Source organism: Opisthocomus hoazin, chromosome 3 (genome assembly GCF_030867145.1).
Source record: "Opisthocomus hoazin isolate bOpiHoa1 chromosome 3, bOpiHoa1.hap1, whole genome shotgun sequence".
NCBI lineage: Eukaryota > Metazoa > Chordata > Aves > Opisthocomiformes > Opisthocomidae > Opisthocomus > Opisthocomus hoazin.
Genome location: NC_134416.1, coordinates 4103939 through 4127389, shown reverse-complemented (window position 1 = coordinate 4127389; position 23451 = coordinate 4103939).

Sequence of the window (23451 nt, the reverse complement as noted above, 5' to 3'; positions counted from 1 at the left end):
GGGAGAAACAAGAATTGCACTGAACCTAGTGGTGAAGACAGAAATGAAAATCAGATGTTCACCTACAAACCACTAACAGACAGGTTAGTTTGCTCTCCGGTCTTACAGGAGAGCTGTGAGGGAGAAGAAATCTGAAGGAAGTGTCACTTTGACTTACTAATGGAAGACCTTGTGCTGTCTGTGTCCTCAGCTGTGAGAAGATACTGACTCTACCAGTCTTTCCTATGAAGGATTAGTGAGGATAAATCTGCTTCAGCATGCGAGAAGCTCATAAGGAAGGTAATGAAACACAATGCAAATACATTAGAATCTGTAATGAGTTTTGCTCTTGGCTCCTCAATAGCAGCAGCACTAACAGAGCATACCCAAGGAAGAACCTTATCCTATGAGCATACATCACTCAGTGGGACTACTGCCACAGACTACACTGCTAGGATTTATTTATTTTTAGTTACACTACCTGGATTAAAAATAAATTTCGAAGTGTGTAGGGAGGATTCAGATATTTTTTTTTATGGGACAAGAAGAATATCCTGTGTTTAAGGAGGCAGCTTTTGGCAATAAATAAGACTTAGAGCACATTACTCTTACTGGTTAGTATAGCAGACCTGGGACACCACAAAACTGTTCTGACACCCACAGTTTTGCCTTTGTGCATTGAAGATAGCAGTTCAGCTTTGTTTAGCAATTTTTTAATGTGCCTAAAAAGTACCCTAAAAAAATATATGAGGCTCATTTGAAGATAATCAGACATCTATCTCCCCTAGAATTCATTAGATTTTGGCAACCAAGCAGGTTGGATGTTTCAAGTAGGTTCCTACTTCATATAGCTGTATTAGGAAAGTTACTCATTACCAGAAGAAGCATTAGAAAAGAGGAAACAGAAAACACTTACAAACACATGGTTTCCTCTTTCTCCTCCCCAAATGAACAAAAAAACTTTTAAGCTGTTATTTGTGGTAATGTATTATGGCAGGTGAATTAGGCAAAGAGTTAATTAAAATCTGAGAGTTAATTAGTGAGATCCACTGCACATTAAAGATCATTACTCCATCTGAAAAGAGTAATTAGAGAGCAGTTTCTGGTCTGTTTTATTCTCCTGGGTGTTTTGCTGACATGCCACATAACTCATTCAATGTTGAGAAAATAATCCACTGATCTCTGCATTTACTGCGATCATTGTATAATTGTGGCAAGTTAGGGACATTCCTCTTTCTCACAGCTTTCCTCCCAACCACCTATTCATCTGTATCTTTATATGGCTCCTTATGTCACTTAATTAAGCCATTTGTGATAATAATAATTTCCAAAACTCATTTTAACTGGTTGCTTTCATCTAGCAAATTCATTTTTTTCAAATCACCTCAGACAATAGAGCATGAGGCTCAACAAATCTGTCTTATTGTGCTGCTGGAACTGTTGTATTGTGTGGCTGTGGGCAAAGTCAGCTCACATCAATATCCAATTGGTTGTCAATTAAGACTATAGACTTTTGCAACAAGACCTGTCTGGTGGTTGGAATGTCTTATGGGTTTGTGTGGCAAGGTTTTGGTAGTGGGGAGGCTATAGGGCTCTGTGAGAAGCTGCGAGAAGCTTCCCCTATGTTTGATAAAGTCAGTGCTAGCTGGCTCTAAGACAGACTCACCGCTGCTCAAGACCAAGCCAGTCGGCGATGGTGGTAGCGCCTCTGTGATAACATATTTAAGAAAGGGAAGAAAAAAACTCTGGGGTGAAACAGCAGTTAGAGAGAGAAGTGAGACGATGTGACAGAAACAACTCTGCAGACACCAAGGTCAGTGAAGAAGGAGGGGGGGGAGGAGGTGCCCGAAATGTCAGAACAGAGAGTCTTCCCTTGCAGCTCGTGATGAAGACCATGGTGAGGCAGGTTGTCCCCCTGCAGTCTGTGGAGGTCCACGGTGGAGCAGATATCCACATGTAGCCCATGGAAGGGGCCCCACGCTGGAGCAGGTGGATGTCTGAAGGAAACTGTGACCACATGGGAAGCCCTGCGCTGGAGCAGGCTCCTGCCAGGACCTGCAGACCCATGGAGAGAGGAGCCCATGCCAGAGCAGGTTTGCTGGCAGGGCTTGTGACCCCATGGGGGACCCACACTGGAACAGCCTGTTCCTGAAGGACTGCACCCTGTGGGAAGGACCCACGCTGGGGCAGTTCATGAAGAGCTGCAGCCCATGGGGAGGACTCACGTTGGAGAAGTTTGTGGAGAACTGTCTCCTGTGAGAGGGACCTCACACTGGAGCAGGGGAAGAGTGTGAGGAGTCTTCCCCTGCAGAGGAAGGAGCAGCAGAGACAACATGTGATGAACTGACTATAACCCCCATTCCCTGTCCCCCTGCGCTGCTCAGGGGTATGGGGGGTGGGGAGGAGGAGGTAGAGAAAAGGGATTGAAGCTGAGCCTGGGAAGAAGGGAGGGGTGGGGGGAAGGTGTTTTAAGATCTGGCTTTATTTTCTCACTATCCTCCTCTGATTTGATTGGTGACAAATTAAACTCCCTTTTCTCCACAAGTTCAGTCTGTTTTGTCCATGTCAGTAATTCGTGAGTGATCTCTCCCTGTCCTTATCTCGATCCTCGAGCCCTTCATCATATTTCGTCTCCCCTGTCCAGCTGAGGAGGGGGAGTGATAGAGCGGTTTTGGTGGGCACCTGGCATTTATCCAGGCCAAACCAAAACAGGATGTCAATCGGAATCCACAACAGCTACATATAGGGGTAACTCAGAGCACACGGTTAGTACTCAGTGCGTAATGCCTCTTGCCATTTTCTTAAGAGCGGGTCCTTGGAAATTTCCAGCCTTGAGTCAGCATTGATTGCAAATGCTACTGCTGACAAATGCACAGTGGGTTGACATTTGTCTCTCTGGTTACACTAATTCACCCTAGATATTGTCAGGGAAGCCTTTGAGAAAGCAGTTTCTGTTTGCCTTTGCACACTGGCATAGCAAATGTATGAGTGGGGACTCACATCTCGCTTTCAGATTCATTATGTTTTGCCTGCTTGTTATTTGGGGTGCCTTTATTTATAAAAGCCCTGGAAGAACCTTGCTTGTTTCAATTTAAGCTTGACATTTCATGCCTTGCCATCACTGTCTGAAATCACTTTTCCTCTTTTCCTTTATGGGACCCCTTCATGAGTCTGCATTTCACAAACACACTTTTCTAGATCTCTCCTCCACCTCCTTACCCCTTCCAGACTCTACACCTTCCCTCTTCTCATCTCTCTCCTTCATCTCCAGCCTTTCCAAGCTGTTACCTTTCTAAATCTGTACTGCACTTCCAAATTCGCCAGATGTTTTCCATCCAGAAACACTCCAGGTCAGGGGCTGCTGGCCACAGGACTCTGAAGTTGCTCATTTCACATTTAGTTTCAGTAGCTAATCTCAGAGCTTCTACTATGAATAAAGCAGGTGCTGCCTGCAAGTCTTTTATCATAATCTAAAGCTCTCTTGAGGAATCAAATTAAGAATCAACAGAGACCAGACCCTTATGATATCTTAAACTGATGCTGAAGTAAAGGATATTTGGAGAAAAAAAGTAAGAAGCATGTTTTAGCCCTCTCTGCTTGTGTCACAAACTCCAGAAGAGTCTCTGCTCTCTTTTAGTTTCAGAAAATGTTTTTTATTGTCTTTCATAGAGGAGATAATAGTTCAAAATGATTTGTGTCTTCTCTGTAGACCAGTGATTTCCTAATTTTTCAAAAATGGCTGACCCCCTATAAACATTCCACTGGCAATACAGTGCTCCGAAGAGCAAATGTAAGCCTGCTGTCAATTGGTGGGCTTCTTTTTCGGGTCTTCAAGGATCTAATAAAACGTAACAGAATGGCAGAAGCAGTAATATTTACTGACTAGTAAACATCTGCAAGTCTTGCTGTAGTTGATGGTTCCACTGAACTAGAATCCTCCTTTCATCCCTCAGTCTCCTCCTTGGATACACCTGATGATAATTCTGTATTAAAATCTCAGGCCATGCTGGAAATTATTAAAAGAAATAATAACTCTGGAATTGACACAAGACTATATGTTAGGAATAATTAATAATCCACAAAGTATATCCAGACAGCAGGACAATTGCTCTTCACAAATGCATTAAGCAGAGACACTGTGGCACAGAAAAATGGTTCATAGAATCACAGAATCAGGGAATGTTTTGAGTTGGAAGGGACATCTAAAGAGCATCTAGTTCAACCCCCTTGCCATGAGCAGGGACATCTTTCATTAGATCAGGTTGCCCCAAGCCCCATCCAGCCTGACCTTCAACACTTTCCAGGAATGGGGCATCCACAACTTCTCTGGGCAACTTCTTCCAGTGTTTCACCACCATCGTAGTAAAGAATTTCTTCCTCATATTTAATCTACATCTACCCTCTTTCAGTTTAGAGCCATTACCCCTTGTTCTATCACTACGTGCGCTTGTCTGAAGTCCCCCTCCAGCCTTCTTGTAGGTTCCCTTCAGGTACTGGAAGTCTGCAATAAGGTGTCTCCAAAGCCTTCTATTCTCCAGTCTGAACAACCCCAACTCTCTCAGCACTGTCTGATCTATGGCCCGTCTAAGTTAAGAAGAAAAATTTTGTGTTAAAAATAACACAAGCTTTCTGTGGCAGGGATCCAATTTTCATTTAGCCCGTGTGGGCTAAGTTCTGATTTGTCATAGAAATTATTTTTCATAATTAACAATGGGCCTCTGCTTCCTGCAAACACTCTTTTTTTTCTCTTTTTAACTTTTCCACCCCTCAGCATGGTAATTTTTGGTTGATCAAAAGCACCTAGTAAATCATCAGCTGCTCACAACCTATGCCTTCTAAAAACTCCCAATGCTTTATTTGCAATGTAATCTATTTGCCTTCCAAGTGTATCTGCTTCTCTTTTACTTTCTTCTCTTTTCCTCTTATTTTTTTTTGTAACCCATAGATGGCTCAAAATATGAATTAGTTATAATCTTCTCATCTCTCACGTCTTTACTTATCAAATGGAGGCACAGCTCTTCCTAAGTGCAATGGTTTGTAAACAGTGCCAATTAGACTTCTGTTCTGCTCGAAGACTGGGACAGAGTGGAGAGAGACACATGTGCTGCATTACAAATGGGACTTACTAAATTACTCATGCCAAGACTCTATAAAAGCCTTATCAAACAAAGTCAGTGAGGGGAAAGAAAGAGAGCTAATTATCAGGCAGCACCAGTAAATCAAAAGGAGCAGCCAGATGTATTTTAAAGCCAGATAATTAAGCTATGGTATAGTAAGAGGGGGATTCCTGCCTCCATGTTCAAGACTTTTTTAACCTGAGTTTAAAGACAAAAAGCAGTGTCGTATGCAAGTTACCCTTATTGTTTCATCCTTTGGTGAAGAAAAATAAGATTGCAGCAGCTTGAGTGCTTTATAAGAAAAAGACAAACAGGTCACAAAGGACAACCTGCCATCTTGATTGTCTGACAATTTTTAAGTAAGTGATTCTGGCAAACATGTTGGGACAATCAGACAAAATGTTTCTTTCTGTGTGGTTCTTTGATCTGAGACAACATTTCTGGTGTAGGGGACTTTAAAAAACAACTAGTTTGCATAGGAGTCAATGTATCAAGGTAAATCTGCTCCTAAATTACTTTAAAATTTGAAAATATTCCCAACTACACATCACTGACTGTAAAAAGCTATGTGTGAATGTAGATATTTTCACTCTGCCCTTTCACTCTGGATGGTAAGTCCTGCTTATGAAGGACTCAGACATCAGGAGAAGACAGAGGCCAGGAAAAAAGAAGAAAGGTCCAGAGAAGAGAGATCGAACAGTGCTTGTAGGGAACATTCCTTCTCTTCCATTTCTCAAAGCTATCAATTTCCTTAGTCTGAATATGCAAGAATACATCCAACCCACATACGCACCACACAGCCCATCTGAACACACAGAGTAAAGCTGTTGTGTCTGTGATAACAGCAACTGTGCTTAAAGTCCAATGTATCTTGGCAGCACTGGCCACTTTTCTCATGTATTTCTGCTCTCTTGTCCAGGAGAGTACATACTGTCATACAAATCTAGGAAAGACCTATTCATTGACAATATCGTAGATTTGCAGCCTAGAGTGTCATAACAAATACGGAGATAGAAACATGTATCTCCACCCTTTTATTTTAAATACATTTTCTTTTATCTTCCCCTGAGTTTCTGCACTTTTGGAGACACCAAGCTCTGCCTCTCCATATCTGACTTAACTCAGGATAGAAAATCATAGCATCATAGAATTAGAACAATTTGGGTTGGAAGGGACCTTTAAAGGTCATCTAGTCCAACCCCCCTCTAGTGAGTGGGGACATCTACTACTAGATCAGGTTGCTCAGAGGCCCGTCCAACTTGACTTTGAATGTTTCCAGGGATGAGACATCTACTACCTCGATGGGCAGCCTGTGCCAAGGTTTCACCACCCTCACTGTAAAATATTTCTTCCTTATATTTAGTTTAAATCTGCCCTCCCTTAGTTTAAATCCATTACTCCTTGTCCTATTGCAACAGACCCTGCTAAAAAGTTTGTCCCCCTCTTTCCTACAAGCCCCGTTTAAGTACTGAAAGGCCGCAATCAGGTGTCCCCGTAGCCCTCTCTTCTCCAAGACAAACAACCCCAGCTCTCTCAATCTTTCATCATAGGAGAGGTGTTCCAGCCCTCGGATCATTTTTGTAGCCCTCCTCTGGACCTGCTGCAACAGATCCCTGTCTTTCCTGTACTGAGGGCTCCAGAGCTGGATGCAGGACTCCAGGTGAGGTCTCACCAGAGCGGACTAGAGGGGCAGAATCCCCTTCCTTGACCTACCGGGCACACTTCTCGATGCATCCCAGGGTGCGGTTGCCCTTCTAGGCTGTGAGTGCACATTACTGGGTCATGTTGAGTTTCTGGTTAACCGATATCCCTAAGTCCTTCTCCTCAGGGCTGCTCTCAATCCTTTCATCCTTCAGCTTGTATTGATACCAGAGCTTGCTCTGACCCAGGTGAAGGACCCTGCACTTGGCCTTGCTGAACCTCATGAGGTTCATACGGGCTTACTTCTTGAGCTTGTCCAGGTCCCTCTGGATGGCATCCTGTCCCTCAGGTGTGTCAACTGCACTACACAGCTTGGTGTCATCTGCAAACTTGCTGAGGGTGAATTCATGTCAAGTGTGCAAATGGGTGCACAAATTTCAAGTGTCGATACTGAGGAAACTCCTGAAAGAGTTGCAACACAAGGCCATTGAAAACACACAGTTTAAAAGCAGCACTGAAAGCTTGAGGGTGTGCTGCTTTTAGCATCAGTTTTCAAAATTGTCGAAGAACATTTAGCAAGCAGCTTTGCTACACAAAAAAAATAAGTATTGGCAGGAAGCATACAAATGACTAAATATTGTTTAGACAATCTCTAGAGCTGTGTTAGGTTAGCAGTTTAGCATCAAATTATGTTTATTTTTCCCTTCTATAGGGCATACTCCTGCATAGCAGAGAATATTTAGAAAAGTATTTGCATTGTAATATGTGGAATAAAACAAGCCAGAACTCTGCTATAGTCGTGACACAGACAGACATATTAATGAATTCCAAAAGGATACAGAAGGTGGCAGATAACCTGTGATATGAATAGGAATACTAATACTATTTTGTTTTTGAAATAACCACGCCAGAATTCTAGACATGCTGAAAATGAGAAGCAGTTATAAAGGTGATTTTAACATCTGCTTTGTATGAAACGGAGTTTTAATGATATACCTTGTAATCTCAAGAAAACAGTGTGAAATGAAGGTGGATGGAGATTTTCTATGAATGGGGTGCTGGATTGCTTTTGGTAGGAGAAGTTTTCATCCCTCATTACGTATGGATAACTAGTTATAAGAAAAGTAATTTTAGATTTTTATCACTGATAACTGAATTTCATCCTCATGCATGTTAGCTTCAGGATGTCACTTCATAAATGAAGCCAAAAAAATACATCAAAAAACCCCAAATAATAAAAAAACTTCAGTTCTAGCCATGTGAGAGACCAATTATCAGCAAGTACAGCTTTCTCCAGCTAAATACCTCTCATACTGTGTGAAGGAGTTATGAGGAGAATTGAATGTAGAATTCTAATTCTATTTATTCTCTATCACTGATTTATTGCCAGTTCCATGGCAAAGCACTGAACTGCACAAAAGACGAGGAGGAGGATACCCAGGTAAAGTTGCAGTCTGCCAATGGAAAGCGTCTCCATCATTTCAAGAGAACCTTGGACAAGAGCGTGCAGAAATGGCTCCTAGCATGACAGACCTGTCCAACTGCACAGTGGTCTCTTCTACATGTGGCATTAGATTTCTTTGAGCCAATAATGTGTGGTCACAGCCCAGAAGGCCAACTGTATCCTGGGGCGCATCCAAAGAAGACTGGCCAGCAGGCTGAGGGAGGGGATTCTGCCCCTCTACTCTGCTCTGGTGAGACCCTACCTGGAGTCCTGCATCCAGCTCTGGAGCCCTCAGCACAGGAAACACATAGAGCTGTTGGAGCGGGTCCAGAGGAGGACCACAGAAATGATCCGAGGGCTGGAACACCTCTCCTATGAGGAAAGGCTGAGACAGCTGGGGCTGCTTAGCCTCGAGAAGAGAAGGCTGTGGGGAGACCTGGTTGCGGCCCTTAAGTACTTAAAGGGGGCCTATAGGAAAGATGGGGACAATCTTATTAGCAAGGCCTGTAGTGACAGGACAAGGAGTAATGGATTTAAATTAAGGGAGGGTAGATTAAGACTGGATATAAGGAAGAAATTTTTTTAATGAGTGTGGTGAAACACTGGAACAGGTTTCCCAGAGAGGTAGCAGAGGCCCCATCTCTAGAAACATTTAAAAATTCTATGATTCTTTGAAAGCGTGAATATTATCAACAATGAAAAATACCAGGATGGCGTGGTGGTGCAGGCCCCCCCCTCACACCTGGCGTTCATGAACCAGCCAACATTGTGTTCTTGCTTGCACTGCAGGAATAGCCAGCTGATGTGCAGTGAGTCGGGACATCTTGGCAGTTTCCTTGTCTTTGTACAAGAGCAGGGAGTTGGGCTGATCAGGTGCTCCCTGACTGCACCTGAAACTCCTGATGTCTGGAGTCACACCCACCTGGTAAATGTCAGAACTGTACATTCTGGGTAGTACTGGGATTGTATAGCTACTGTCTGCATCATGTGGATTGTGACCAGATTGGAAAATTACTGATGCCTAAAGTCAGTCACCTTGAGACCCTATAAACAGTGATACCATGGAAGGCTGTTTGAGCTTTTCTGGTCTGCAGCGGGCTGTGCCCAGTAACTCCCTCTGAGTGGGACACCTCCCAGAGTAACTCACGAACTATTTGGGCTGATCTTCTTGAGACTCAACCTTCACCCATTGAGAAATAATTTGATTTGAAATGAGTATTTCACTGAACTCGAGGGGAATTTTTATGATTGCGTGCACGTGTATGAATTGCTTCAAAACATAGTATTCTGTTACTTTAATTGTAATAGCAAATTCTTTTTAACCACTCAGTAAATGCTAAGTTAGACAGTGACTAATAGCTGCTAAATTCCTGTGATTCTCTTTCTCTCTTTAAACTGTGAACACACCCTGAATTTCTTCTAAGCATATTCCTTAGTCATAAACCTTTGTGGTCTAAGGCCAGTTCTGGATCCAGCCGCACCTTGGTTCCTCTCTGAGTATGAGTTTAGAAAGTAAGAGGGTCCAGTCTAAACCTGGTGACTCAACAGGAGGGTCTCCCTATCCCCTTACACTTTTATTCCACTCTGTAGAAATGATTTTCTACTCAAAACCCCCTTTGATTTTGTAGTCAATTCATTTAAGAAATAATAGAATGCACCTTGCCAACGAATTCTGTAAGACCACGTTTTCCAAATTTTCAGTAAAATCTTTTCTTGCAAAACTTTTGAGTGATGATTTGAGTGACCTAACCTCTCATTCGTGACAGAGGGACAATCCAAGTCTGGTGTTCAACCATTCTCAAAATATATTTTTTTAATGTTTAAATGAAAATTTCTCTATTTCTGTTTGTGCCCATAGCTTCTTGTCCTGTCCCTTCAAATAAAATTTGTAGAATGAATTTCTGGATTCTCTCCCCAGAATAGCTCTGAATGCATGTAAAATATGAGCAGTATTCTATAGAGAAGATTGCAATGAATTTCTTGCAGTCTGGGCTACCGCTCTGATGAAGATCCTTTCATTGGACTTTTGAAGTTTTTTCTTTTTTTTTCTTTTTTTCTTTTTATTTTATTTTTTTCATGTGCAGATCATAAAGGAAAAGGAGAAGCATGGCTTAGATTCTTGTCTTCCTTTCCTGAATGAAAAATCCTGAATGTCTCTTGAGTTTAAAGTAACTAAATAGTCTTAAATATAAATATCTTACTGCTGCCAAGACAATTTTGAATTCAGATAAATGTTCTTTAACTGACAAGACAAATGTCGTAGACAAAGGCAGGTAGAGTTCAAGGGGAAGAGAAAGAGTTTGTAGCAATAAAAGGGACCTGCTGCAGTGCTGTAGGAAGCAGGTTAGGGGGACTGATTCCAGAGAATTTTCTTTCTTATCTGAATTCACTTTAGTTGGCACTCCGGTGTTTGGCTTTGCCTTCCAACCCCACAAACAAGACGGTGGTTGTGTCTATACCTCTGTGAGATTAGTGTTCCAAAAGAGACACCCCAGTTTTGCTGCTAAACATGGGTTCGATGCTGTGAAATTACTATTTTAATCTGTATTACAAGGATAGCTATGGTGAGGAAAGAAGGGAAGAACAAGGGCAATTTGTAAGTATTTTCACTGTTCAAGCTTTAGATCAAGAGGGGGAGGTAGAGGGCAGGAGTCTGACTGATTGTCAGGGAAATATAACATTACCCATTGACCAAATGGCTTCATTAAATTTCTCTGAAAGAAAATATACAGCAGAAATTTTAGTCTGCAGCACTGTTGCAGAGGACATACTAAGCTTTCATGACATAGTGCTATGTACATGCCGTTTCATTTACTGATCATTAGAAAAAAAAAACCAAACAACAAGAAGTAAAAAATAAAACAGCTGAGAAACTCCTACAACACAGCAAAGGTTACTTGCCCAGTTGTTTTTCATATAAATACAGCCAGAAAAGGAGAAAGTCCTTCTTAAACCTTAAATCCTGGCTATTTTTAGCACTACATCAAGTGGCATGTCTCTAGTCTTAACTTCTGCACCCACATTCATGGAGGGTGAGATCTCACATGTTGGGTTCAGGTTTTAAGCAATCTGGAGACCCAAGTGTTAAGCAGTTTTTATAGTTCAAGAATGGGTTGAAGTACCCAGAGAAAATACTTATGCTGGAAATGATCACTATCACTGCTCCAGCTAAAGCGCAAAGGTTTTGTAACTGTGCAGCAAGCTCTGTTATAAGCTTTCACGGGAACTCAGCTCCTACTCTTTGTGCACAATCAGCATCTCCACAGAGGGATTCAGAGTTAAAAACATTCACCACTGAGATGAACTATTTTGCACTACATAATAACACAAAATCTGTGAGATGAAGTCACCAGCTAGATAAAGGCATCCAAGTCTCCATTTAAAAGTGTAAATAATAATTCAGAGCTACAAGAAACTAGAGCTACACGTGGGAAAATAATATTCAGAGTGCTAGCATAAAAATAATGAACCCAGGGAAAATGAAATTAGAAGCTAAAGGAAAACCAGAGGGAAATATAGCAAGGAACTATAAAAGGGATGGGAGATCACAGTTAAAATAAAATAGACTGCAATTTAAAACTAGTTTAAAGCTCCTAGAAAGTTGTGTGAAAAAACCATAATGATGCTAGGAAAAAAGAGAAAAATTATAATATAATGTAGGAGCTATGGGCATAAAATTAATGTATTAAAAGTAATTATATGCTTACACTCTATGTAGAAAGAAGGCTCATTTCACAAGTGATAACAGAATTTTCCTCCTAGTATCTTTGTGGAGGTCACTGACTGAAAACTGCATTCTGCATGTAATTGTATGTTAGATTAAGAATTTGCCAGGCATGGTTTAAAACTCCTCCTTCCACCCCCTGTGAAGGCGTCCTAGAGCACATTGCTCCATGGTGCATAGCAGAGTTTTCAATATTTAGTAATGATTAATTCAGTTTGGTAGACATAATAGGTAAGAGCAAATCTGAGTAATCTAGTGGATGCACACTCATCTGGACTGAGGGATTCCTAGCATCTGGTCTGAAACAACCAGTTGCACATTTACATGTAAGTGGTCGTTGTGATAATTATCATGCACTTTACCTCCAGCTTTATTGTCATTTCTTTCTCTGGTCAAATCTTAAAAGTCAAAACAGCCCATCCTCCAGTTTTGACAGAGACATTGCCAGTACCATGACAGTTGTCCTGGCACCACTAACTAACACACATGAACAGCAGAGAGGTGAAGAATTGAAAACACACATGTATGTTTTGCTTTTCCTCTTTTCTATCTTCCCTGCTGCAGATAATTCTTTTTGTGTCCCATGTTTGCAAACAACTACATGCATGTTTATCCAGGAGAGCGCAGATATCTCCCACTGGATTTGCTCTTTTCAGAAGTGAGAAACACTGCTCTCAGCTGGATGGAAAGTACTTTGGCAAGATGCTTCTTCTCCAGAGAGAGATATGGAAACTTTTTCTGTCCACTTATTACTTGTAAAGACTAAGTACTAAATACAAAGTACTTAGTCCTTATAAATGTAAGACTCCTGAGTGAAGTGCTGGTCCAATATCTCTGGAAGGCAGGAACTCAAGTGCTGAATTCAAATTTCAGGAAAGCCAGAGACTTTCCTGTGTATTGTCAAGGTACTTTCATGCACCTTTCTGAGTTCAGGAGCAGGTAAAGCTTATGTGGTAACTACCGTAGCAGACGCCTTTACATTTGTTGCACTTTTGGAAAGCTCCGTTTGAAGTGAGATGGTAAAATGACATAAATTGATTTTGTAAGATATCTGACATACAGTAACAGGATTGTTGCTGTAAACAGTATGGAAGAAATCTAGGAAGATGGCTGTGTCAATCGAGCAGTTTTCCACGAAGAATGCTGCAGGGTCAAAGAATCCTAAGGACTGGAGAATATATAGTTCATATCATGTATTAGTGATGGCCTTTGTTGTAATAGAAGTAACCTAAATAAACTTCATCATTGTAGTCTTCCAAGCTCATAATCTTATTAGACACCATTGAGAGTCAACAATCAAAAATTAAATGGCTGAAAATTGGCTAGAGAGGTGGATCACATGGAAAATCTGTTAAATAATGACATGTCAGACTGATAAGAGTTAGAAACCTGACAAACATATCAAAGCCAAACTCAGCATATTCAGATTAATCTTTACCAGTGATCACTGCATGATAGCTTCGATGCCCATGACTCACTGACTCAGGAGTCACGTTGCTTTCAATGCTGTCTGTGTCTTCCTTGCATTTGTCACTTTGAAAATGATTTAAATTAGATTAAGCATGAATTAATATACAAGAAGTCCAGGAGTTCATTCGGTACGAAGTGTTTCTGGTGTACAGGATTAATTTAAAGAGCAACAGTGTGTGTGCCAATATAATTAACAAAGTAATGCCATAATGCCAGTTAGTACTTTCCTCAAGTGAGAATTTTATGCTGCTGCATTTCAGTGTGGAAAAACTAATTTACAGCGTGTCTGCAACAAGTAACAATAAAGCTCATGTTTGTTTACAAATAAATCTTCCAAGGAAATGAAATGCTTGGGAAATTGCAGGTAATGTTCTTCCATTGTTGAGTGCACATTGAGGGCTATGATTTAGAGATTACTGTGGCCTTGCAAAAACAGTGATCAGAGTGGAGCAAGAGTTAATCAGCTACAACAATAAATGAGGCATTATCTCTGCAGCAGGGCTTGAGGCAGCAGGAGACTGTTAGAACATACTGAATGGTCATTGCTCCATAGTAGTCATAGGTGGTGGTCCATGATAGCGTTCAGGAGGTGATACTGAACATGCGGAGCAAAACATGATTGCATAAACTTCTGGGACTGTGTATTTCTTATGTAGGCAAACATCCATTTCACTTGGCAAAAATCCTTCCTAAAATAAGAGGATAGCAAAGCCCTCCAAACAGAGAATAGCAGAGAGAGCCTGCTTTCCCCAAAGCTTTAAGGACCTCTTCTAAATACAGGAGCCAAATTTTGCTCAAGTATTCAAACTGAGGTACATACAGGCTACCTGGACTTTATTAAGGTACCCATGATTCCCTTACTCTCTCCAGAGTCCTTGTTTCTGACTGTGTCTTGACATCTCCCTGCTCAGCAGGTTTGTGGAGAACCTTGTCACGTACCACAGGTCTTTGACACTGTTCCCCACAGCATCCTCCTGGAGAAACTAGCTGCCCATGGTTTTGATGGGTGTACTCTTCACTGGATAAAGAACTGGCTGAATGGCCAAGTGCAGAGAGTGATGATGAATGGAGTTAAATCCAGCTGGTGGCCGGTCACAAGTGGTGTTCCCCAAGGCTCACTTTTGGCTCCCATCTTGTTTAACATCTTTATCAATGATCTGGATGAAGGGATTGAGTGTTCCCCCAGTAAGTTTGCAGAAGACACCAAGTTGGGTGGAAATGTTGATCTGCTTGAGGGTAGGAAGTCTCTGCAGAGGGATCTGGACAGGCTGGATCAATGGGCCGTATGAGGTTCAGCAAGGCCAAGTGCCAGGTCCTGCACTTGGGTCACAACAACCCCAAGTAACACTACAGGCTTGGGGAAGTGTGGCTGGAAAGCTGCCCAGCAGATAAAGATCTTGGGGTGTTGGTCAACAGCCGGCTGAACAGGAGCCAGCAGTGTGCCCAGGTGGCCAAGAAGGCCAACGGGCATCCTGGCTTGCATCAGGAATAGTGTGGCCAGCAGGAGTAGGGAGGTGATTGTGCCCCTGTACTAGGCACTGGTGAGGCCGCACCTTGAATACTGCATTCAGTTTTGGGCCCCTCACTCCAAGAAGGACATTGAGGGACTGGAGTGCGTCCAGAGAAGGGCAACAAGGCTGTTGAGGGGTCTAGAGAACAAGTCTTATGAGGAGCAGCTGAGGGAGCTGGGGCTGTTTAGTCCGGAGAAGAGGAGGCTGAGGGGGGACCTTATTGCTCTCTACAACTACCTGAAAGGAGGTTGTAGTGAGGGAGGTGTTGATCTCTTCTCCCAGATCACAAGGGATAGGAAGAGAGGCAATAGCCTCAAGTTGCATCAGGGGAAGTTTAGATTGGATATTAGGAAAAATTTCTTTGCTGAAAAAGTGGTCAGACAGTGGAACAGGCTGCCCAGGGAGTGGTGGAGTCCCCATCCCTGGAGGTATTCGAAAAATGTGTAGATATTGCACTACGGGACATAGTTTAGTAGGCATGGTGGTGATGGGTGGATGGTTAGACTTGATGATCTCAGAGGTCTTTGCCAACCTATGAATTTGTGATTCTATGATCTGAGAAAATCTTAGCAAATCAACAGAAATTCCTTCTGTGATGTTACGACAGGCAACATCCTAAAAAAATGCAAGCAAAAGTTCCCAACTTCACATCCATATTAGATTGTCTTATCTTAATAGAGTCTTTCATCTAAAAATAAGATAAACAGCCTAACCTTCCGTCTTTCCTCTGGGATTGGCTTCACATGCTCCCATCCTCAAGAGTCTGCAGGAGCTGCTCTGTCCTCTCTTTTTGTATTTCACTCAGCCAGTTACTTCCCAGTTTAACATACCGTCTCATGGATTTTGCTGCTGAAGTGTGTTACTTACTTTTTTATCCTGAGGATAATGCCAATACCTCAATACTCTGGTGGATTTATGGAAAAGGCTGCAGACAGCCATGTTCCCTTGGCAACTCGCAGGCCAGGCTTGCGAATTGCCTTCAGTTCCTGTGAGTCTGTGCTATTAATCTATAGGATGGCTTGAGCTAATGTAAGTTTAAAAAGACATGCAGATGTTTTAGGACATTTGAACATTTTTCGTCCAACAGTTTTCTCATGATTTCCAAAGGCTATTTCAACCTTAGAAAAGCAATGCTTAAAATAAAGCTCTTTTATTTATTTATTTTTTAAAACCTGAAGGGAAACATCTGCTTCCAGTTGGTGCACGCCTGCTGAACTGTAATTAAAGTGAATAGTGAATTTTTACTGGAATTTGAGTTAGCTTGACCAAGAGATGTCTCAGCGCCCTACTATCACAGCATCTGATCACTTCAAAATTTTTAATATCTTTATTTCCCAGCAGCTGTGTGAAGCAAAACAGCGTTTTTATCCCTGTTTGGTACTTAAAGTTACACTTTCATGCATGTAAAGGTAATACAAAAACCGTAATGAGGAGACCTGCATAACATAACGTGGACACACATGGAGCCATTAGGTTGCTGGTACTCCAGAGTTAAATTAAACCTTGGTGTTAAAAGTGTATACAAAGCATAGGAAAAGATAAGTGCCACAAACCAGATTCACAGAGTTGACCTTCTGAGACCGGAGCTGCCAGGAGGAAACACTGAAAACAGGGAGAAGTACATTTTAAATCCTGCTCTTCTCTGGAACACTTTACTCCAAAATTTATAACCCATAGCCCAAATCTCTCTCTTAAAAGGCAGTCCTATCCTTTCTTTAAATATATAAATAAATACATACATAAGTACATAAGATTCTGTCTCAACAAGCCTGTGGTGACATGTTCTTTGTTCACTTGATTGATATGATTCACATGATTGATACAATTTGAATACACAAATCCACTTTGGAAAATGCGGTTAATTCTGTTACTGAATAAGTTCACATCTCTCACCTCCCAATTTTCTTTTGCTAACCTATAGTAGGACTGCTTCCAGCCTTTTCAGAAAAAAAGAAAAAAACAATTACCTTTCCAGGAAAAAAACCTGAAAAGTTAATCAGGGAAGATGGAGAAAAATGAAAAAGAACAAAACAGGAGAAGAACTGTTTGGAAGAAGATTTTCGTCTGAGCTGGTCTGGACCAGATGGACAGAAATGGCTCAATCGTTCATAAAATGCATTTAAATTCCCAAAAGTCCTTAATTCATCAGCTTCAAAAGATAAACTCCTTTCCCACAAAGCTGGAAAGTCATCTGTCTTCCAGTGAAACTTCTGTTATTTCCTATACATGTTCAGCTGGAAGGATGGAGAATTTCTACCTCTTATCCCTCAGAATATCTAGCACCTGATTTTTGGAGCAGATAATCCAAACTTTAGGACATTTGACCAACCTTGGTGAAGGAAATTACAGGCATCTGGTTCTCTCACGTCGTGTGAATGTCCTCTTCCCGTACAAAAGGCCCAGCTTCTTCACCCACATTTAAATAAAACAAAACATGGTGGACATCACCATACTCTAGGGACAACTGAGTCTGACTGGGAGTTTTCCTGAACTGAACTACGACCTTGATGGGTGGAGGACTGACCAGTCTCTAGTCTTAGACAACAGTTAGGCATGGGATAAGCAAATGGATCCACTGCTATGCATTTGGGCATTCAGCGAAGAGAAGTATCTGGGAAGCTTAGTACTCATACCCTCATCTCTGCAGAATGGATTTGCCAAGAGAAATTTCTGGGCTTAGGAACTTTGAACTTTGGTGGAATAAAGGCATCTAAGGTAAGCTTAGGCACACAAAACCCTCTTCGGCTCTTGCCCCAAGTGCCACTGCAACCAGAAGTGAAGACAGGTTCACAGATTTTGTCCTGAATGACTTGCCCAAGGCCAAAGAAGTTTGTGGTGAAGGAAAATCTCATTCACTGAAGCACATATGTGTCACTTCAAGCACTGAGCCAACCTTCCTACAGCCTTTAGAAGGAAATTGAATTAGCACATGGAATGGTTCCTTGAAATATATGCTCTTTTGCACGGAGACTCTGAATTCCCTCTCAGCAAGTCAGCATCCACTCAATGTCACCTCACTCCTACTCTCCTGCTCTCCTATGGTTTGACTGGTTGTGCTATTCCTGGAAGAGGTGTCTTACCATGAAAGCACAGGTTCATATCCCACAGAACATTAAAGACTCTTGTGGAGCAACTCTCTTAGTTATTATTTACATCTGTTCTAAGAATTTAGAGAAAGCTATAGATATTTGTATTATGCGCACGATAACATATGGTACATACTGATTCTTCAGTGGTTTCTGTTGTGACTCTATGAAGCTGCTTCACCTGTGTATTGCAATTAATGCAGAAATTACCACTGCAGCAGCTTCATGGTTACAGTGTCAATATCTATGCAGCTCTCGCAAGGAAACAGAAAAAAAATGATCTATTGCTGTTTTTAAAACACACAATCCTATTCAATATGCCCAGAAACAGCAAAACTCTGCCTGGGGTTAAATCTAAGGTTGTGAGTACACTTACTGTTTTATCGTCTCCTTTTTCCAAAAATTATTGCCAAATCCAGAGAGGAAAACTCTCATAATGGTTATATCTATTACCAAAGAGAAAGGAGAATCCCATGCAGAGAAGGCAGAGTTACTGAATGCCTTTTTTGCTTCAGTCTTTAGAGCCAAGGCCCGCCCTCAGGAATCCCAGGCCCTGGAGATAAGAGAGAAAGACTGGAGAAAGACTTTCCCTTGGTTGAGGAAGATAGTGTGAGAGATCACTTGAGCAATCTGGACGCCCACAAAACCATGGGCCCCGATGGAATGCACCCACGAGTGCTGAGGGAGCTGGCGGATGTCATTGCTGAGCAACTCTCCATCATCTTTGAAAGGTCCTGGAGGACAGGAGAGGTGCCCGAGAACTGGAGAAAGGCCAATGTCACTCCAATACTCCAAAAGGGTGAGAAGGAGGACCCAGACAACTACAGGCCAGTCAGCCTTACGTCCATCCCGGGAAAGATGATGGAGCAACTCATTCTAGAGGTCATCATTAAGCAAGTGGAGGAAAAAAAGGTTATCAGGAGTCATCAACATGGATTCACCAAGGGGAAAGCATGCTTGACCACTCTGATAGCTTTCTATGATGGCATGACTGGCTGGGTAGATGAGGGGAGAGCAGTGGATGTTGTCCACCTCGACTTCAGCGAGGCTGTTGACACTGTCTCCCATAACATCCTCATAGGCAAGCATGGGCTGGATAAGTGGTCAGTGAGGTGGATTGAGAAGTGGTTGAATGGCAGAGCTCAGAGGGTTGTCATCAGAAGCACTGAGTCTAGTTGGATGTCTGTAACTAGTAGTGTCCCCCAGGGATCAGTGCTGGGCCCAGTTTTGTTTAAGTTCTTCATTAATGACCTGTATGAAGAGTTAGAAAGTACCCTCAGCAAGTTTGCTGAGGACACAAAACTGGGAGGAGTGGTGGGTATACCAGCAGGCTGTGCTGCCATTCAGCGAGACCTGGATAGGCTGGAGAGTTGGGCAGAGAGGAACCTGATGAGGCTCAACAAGGGCAGGTGCAGGGTTCTGCACCTAGGGAGGAACAACCCCATGCACCAGTACACACTCCGGGGGGACCTGCTGAAGAACAACTCTGTGGAGAAGGAGCTGGGTGTCCTGGTGGACGACAGGTTGACCATGAACCAGCAGTGTGCCCTGGCTGCCAAGAAGGCCAGTGGGAACCTGGGGTGCATTAAAAAGAGTGTGGCCAGCAAGTCAAGGGAGGTTCTCCTTCCCCTCTACTTTGCCTTGGGGAGGCCTCATCTGGAGTACTCTGTCCAGTTCTGGGCTCCCCAGTTCAAGAAAGATGAGGAGGTACTGGAGACAGTCCAGCAGAGGGCTATGAAAATGATCAGGAGACGGGAGCATCTCTCCTATGAGGAAAGGCTGAGGGAGCTGGGCTTGCTTAGACTGAAGAACAGAAGGCTGAGAGGGGACCTTATAAATGCCTATAAATATCTGAAGGGTGGTTGTCTAGAGTATTGGGCCAGACTCTTTCCAGTGGTGCCCAGCGACAGGACAAGGGGCAATGGGCACAAACTGAAGCATAGGAAGTTCCAGCTGAACATGAGGAAGAACTTCTTCCCTCTGAGGTTGACGGAGCACTGGAACAGGCTGCCCAGGGAGGTTGTGGAGTCTCCTTCTCTGGAGGTATTCAAGATCCGCCTGGACAAGGTCCTGTGCAGCCTGCTCTAGGTAACCCTGCTTTGGCAGGGGCGTTGGACTAGATGACCCACAGAGGTCCCTTCCAAACCCTACCATTCTGTGATTCTGTGATTTATCATGGAAATAATTCAGGCTGGGTAGAGAGTGGCTCGAGAGCAGCATGGGGGAGAAGGACTTGGGGGTATTGGTGGATGAGAAGCTCAACATGAGCTGGCAATGTGCGCTTGCAGCCCAGAAAGCCAACCGTATCCTGGGCTGCATCGAGAAGCGTGGCCACGAGGTTGAGGGAGGTGATTCTGCCCCTTTACTTCACTCTTGTGAGATCCCACCTGGAGTACTGCGTCCAGCTCTGGAGCCCCAAACATAAGGATGTGGATGTGTTGGAGCAGGTGCAGAGGAGGGCCACGAAGATGATCAGAGGGCTGAGGTACCTCTTCTACGAGAACAGTCTAAGAGAGTTGGGGCTGTTCAGCCTGGAGAAGAGAAGGCTCCAGGGTGAGCAGTCTTATAGCAGTATTCCTGTACCTGAAGGGGGCCTACAGGAAGGGTGGAGAGGGACTTTATACAAGGGTGTGTAGTGATAGCACAAGGGGGGACGGCTCTAAACTAAAAGAGGGCAGATTTAGATTAGATATTAGAAAGAAATTCTTCACCATGAGGGTGGTGAAACACTGGAAGAGGCTGCCCTTAGAAGTTGTGGCTGCCCCCTCCCTGGAAGTGTTCAAGGCCAGGTTGGATGGAGCTGTGAGCAACCTGGTCTAGTGGAAGATGTCCCTGCTCATGGCAGGGTGTTGGAACCAGATTCACTTCCAACCCTTACCATTCTATGATTGTATGATCCAATGATTCTGTTGTGAGGGGCATATCTACAACAGTGATTTCTGGAATCTAAGAGCCATATTATGCATATATGTCCAGTATGGGTAAATTCAACATCAGTTACATCATTACTGTCTCCCTCACCCAAGGTGAATATGATTGCCTTGTCTAGGCAATTTGTAGTTGATCTGTGCTATGTCAGATCAACTACAAATCTATTTTTTATGTAGCAAAAGGCTGCACGACTTTCCTCAGACAGAATTCCTGCCTTCATGACATCATTGCCTCCAAGACATGTGACCTACACAGACACAACAGTACCCCAAGCAGCATGGCTTCTCATGAACACTTAAGTGCAAGAGTGCTCTCAAATTTTCTTCTTCCATAAATGTTGCCTTGAGCAAGCATTTAAGTTCACAGTGCGGAAGCAAATCATCGTGAGGTTTCAGTTCTTATTTAGGCACACTTTAAAAGTAATGGAGACAAAGTAAACTACACCATCCATTTGTAAAGGCCATGCTGAATCTCTTCTGTTGCTGGAGTGGACCAGTATAAGCTATGGTATTCAGTGCTACGTGGTATATGCGTCCTTCACAAGAGATGGCCCTCAGCTACACATCCAGTTAAAAAGACGTGGGTCCACTTTTTCTGTAGCACACCACAAGCACTATCTGGAAGGTGCCCATCTCATGCTAAATGTGCAAATTTCAGCTACAGTAGTTACAGAATTGTAGTCTGTGAGATATGGGTAAGTGCACTAAACAGGGCATGCATGCATGCACACACACATAAAGAAAGAAAAGATGTGAAAGGAACAGGAAGAACAGAAAGCAGGTGAAAGAGGTTTGTTTCATAGAATTGTAGAATCATAGAATCATATGGGTTGGAAAAGATCTTTAAGATTGTTGAGTACAGCTGTAAACATAACACTGCCACTAAACCTTTTCCCTAAGCAGCACATCATCACGTCTTTTAATAGCTTCGAGTATGGCGACTCAACCACTTCCCTGGGCAGCCTGTTCCAATGTTGACAACCCTTCAGTGAAGAAATTGTTCCTAATATCCAATCTAAACCTCCCCTGCTGCAATCTGAGGTTGTTTCCTCTCATACTGTCACTTGCTACTTGGGAAAAGAGACAAGCATCCACTTTGCTACAACCTCCTTTCAGGTAGTTGTAGAGAGCGATAAGGTATCCCCTGAGCCTCCGTTTATCCAGACTAAACAACCCCAGTTCCCTTGCCACTCCTCACAGGAGTTGTTCTCTAGACCCTTCACCAGCTTCGCTGCTCTTCTTTAGACACAGTCCAGCACTCAAATGTCTTTCTTGCAGTGAGGGGCCCAAAACTGAACACAGTATTCAAGGTGTGGCCTCACCAGTGTCAAGTACGAAGGGACAATCATTTCCCGTCTCCTGCTGGCCACTCAATTTCTGATACAAGTGAGATGAATAGCTTATTGTTGAAACAAGTGTCTGATTTTCAGTAGCCCCTTAGAGAACGTCGTGGTTTAACACCAGCTGGCAACTAAACAGCATGCAGCGTCTTGCTCACTCCCCCTGGTGGCATGAGGGAGAGGATCACAAGGGTAAAAGGAAAAAATTCGTGGATTGAGATAAAGACAGTTTAATAAAATAAAAGCCACACACACAAGCAAAGCAAAACAGGGAATTCATTCACTACTTCCCATCAGCAGGCAGGTGTTCAGCCATCTTCAGGAAAGCAGGGCTCCATCATGTGTGATGAAAATGGGAAAGACAAAAAGCCATAAATCTGAATGTGCCCCCTTCTTCTTCTGTTAGCTTTTATATGCTGAGCATGACATCATAATTTATGAAATATCCCTCTAGCCAGTTGGGGTCAGCTGTCCCAGCTGTGTTCCCTCATAATTTCTTGTGCACCCCCAGCCTACCTGCTGGTGGGCTAGTGTAAGAAGCAGAAAAGGCCTTGGCTCTGTGTAAGCACTGCTCAGCAATAACAAAAACATCCCTGTGTTATCAACACTGTTTTCAGCACATATCCAAAACATAGTCCCATACTAGCTGCTAAGGAAAAAATTATTTCTGTGAAAACCAGCAGAGAGAAAAACATTAAACTCTTTTATGGATAATTCTACCGTCCATTTTGCATTCCCATATCTCCATATCTTCAACTCCAGCCCTGAGAAGACATAATTTTTGAACCCACTTCTAAGCTGTGAGTTATATCATATTGGGGAATCTTTGCTTGCAGTAGAATTCAACATCCATATGATCACGTTATTAGAACAACCCTTGACAGACTTTTGGGCCTGTCCAGATATCAGTCCCCAAAGAAGTCTTTGTGGTAGTAGACAAGAGAGCATGGGGCAGGCACCACTCCCAACAGACATTATGACTACTACCGTACCATTTTGAAGGGTAATAGAAAGTAATTGTCTCTTGCCCAGGTGACTTTGTCTTCAGCACCAGAGAAAAATCTCAGAATAAGCCCATTTAATTTACTAGAATAAATGCATATGAAGTGAAAATAGGCCTAAGCTTAAAGTTTCAATGAACTTGGCTCTGCTTTTATAACATTAAGATTCAACCATAATCCTAGATTTCATAGTCTGTGTTCATACCTA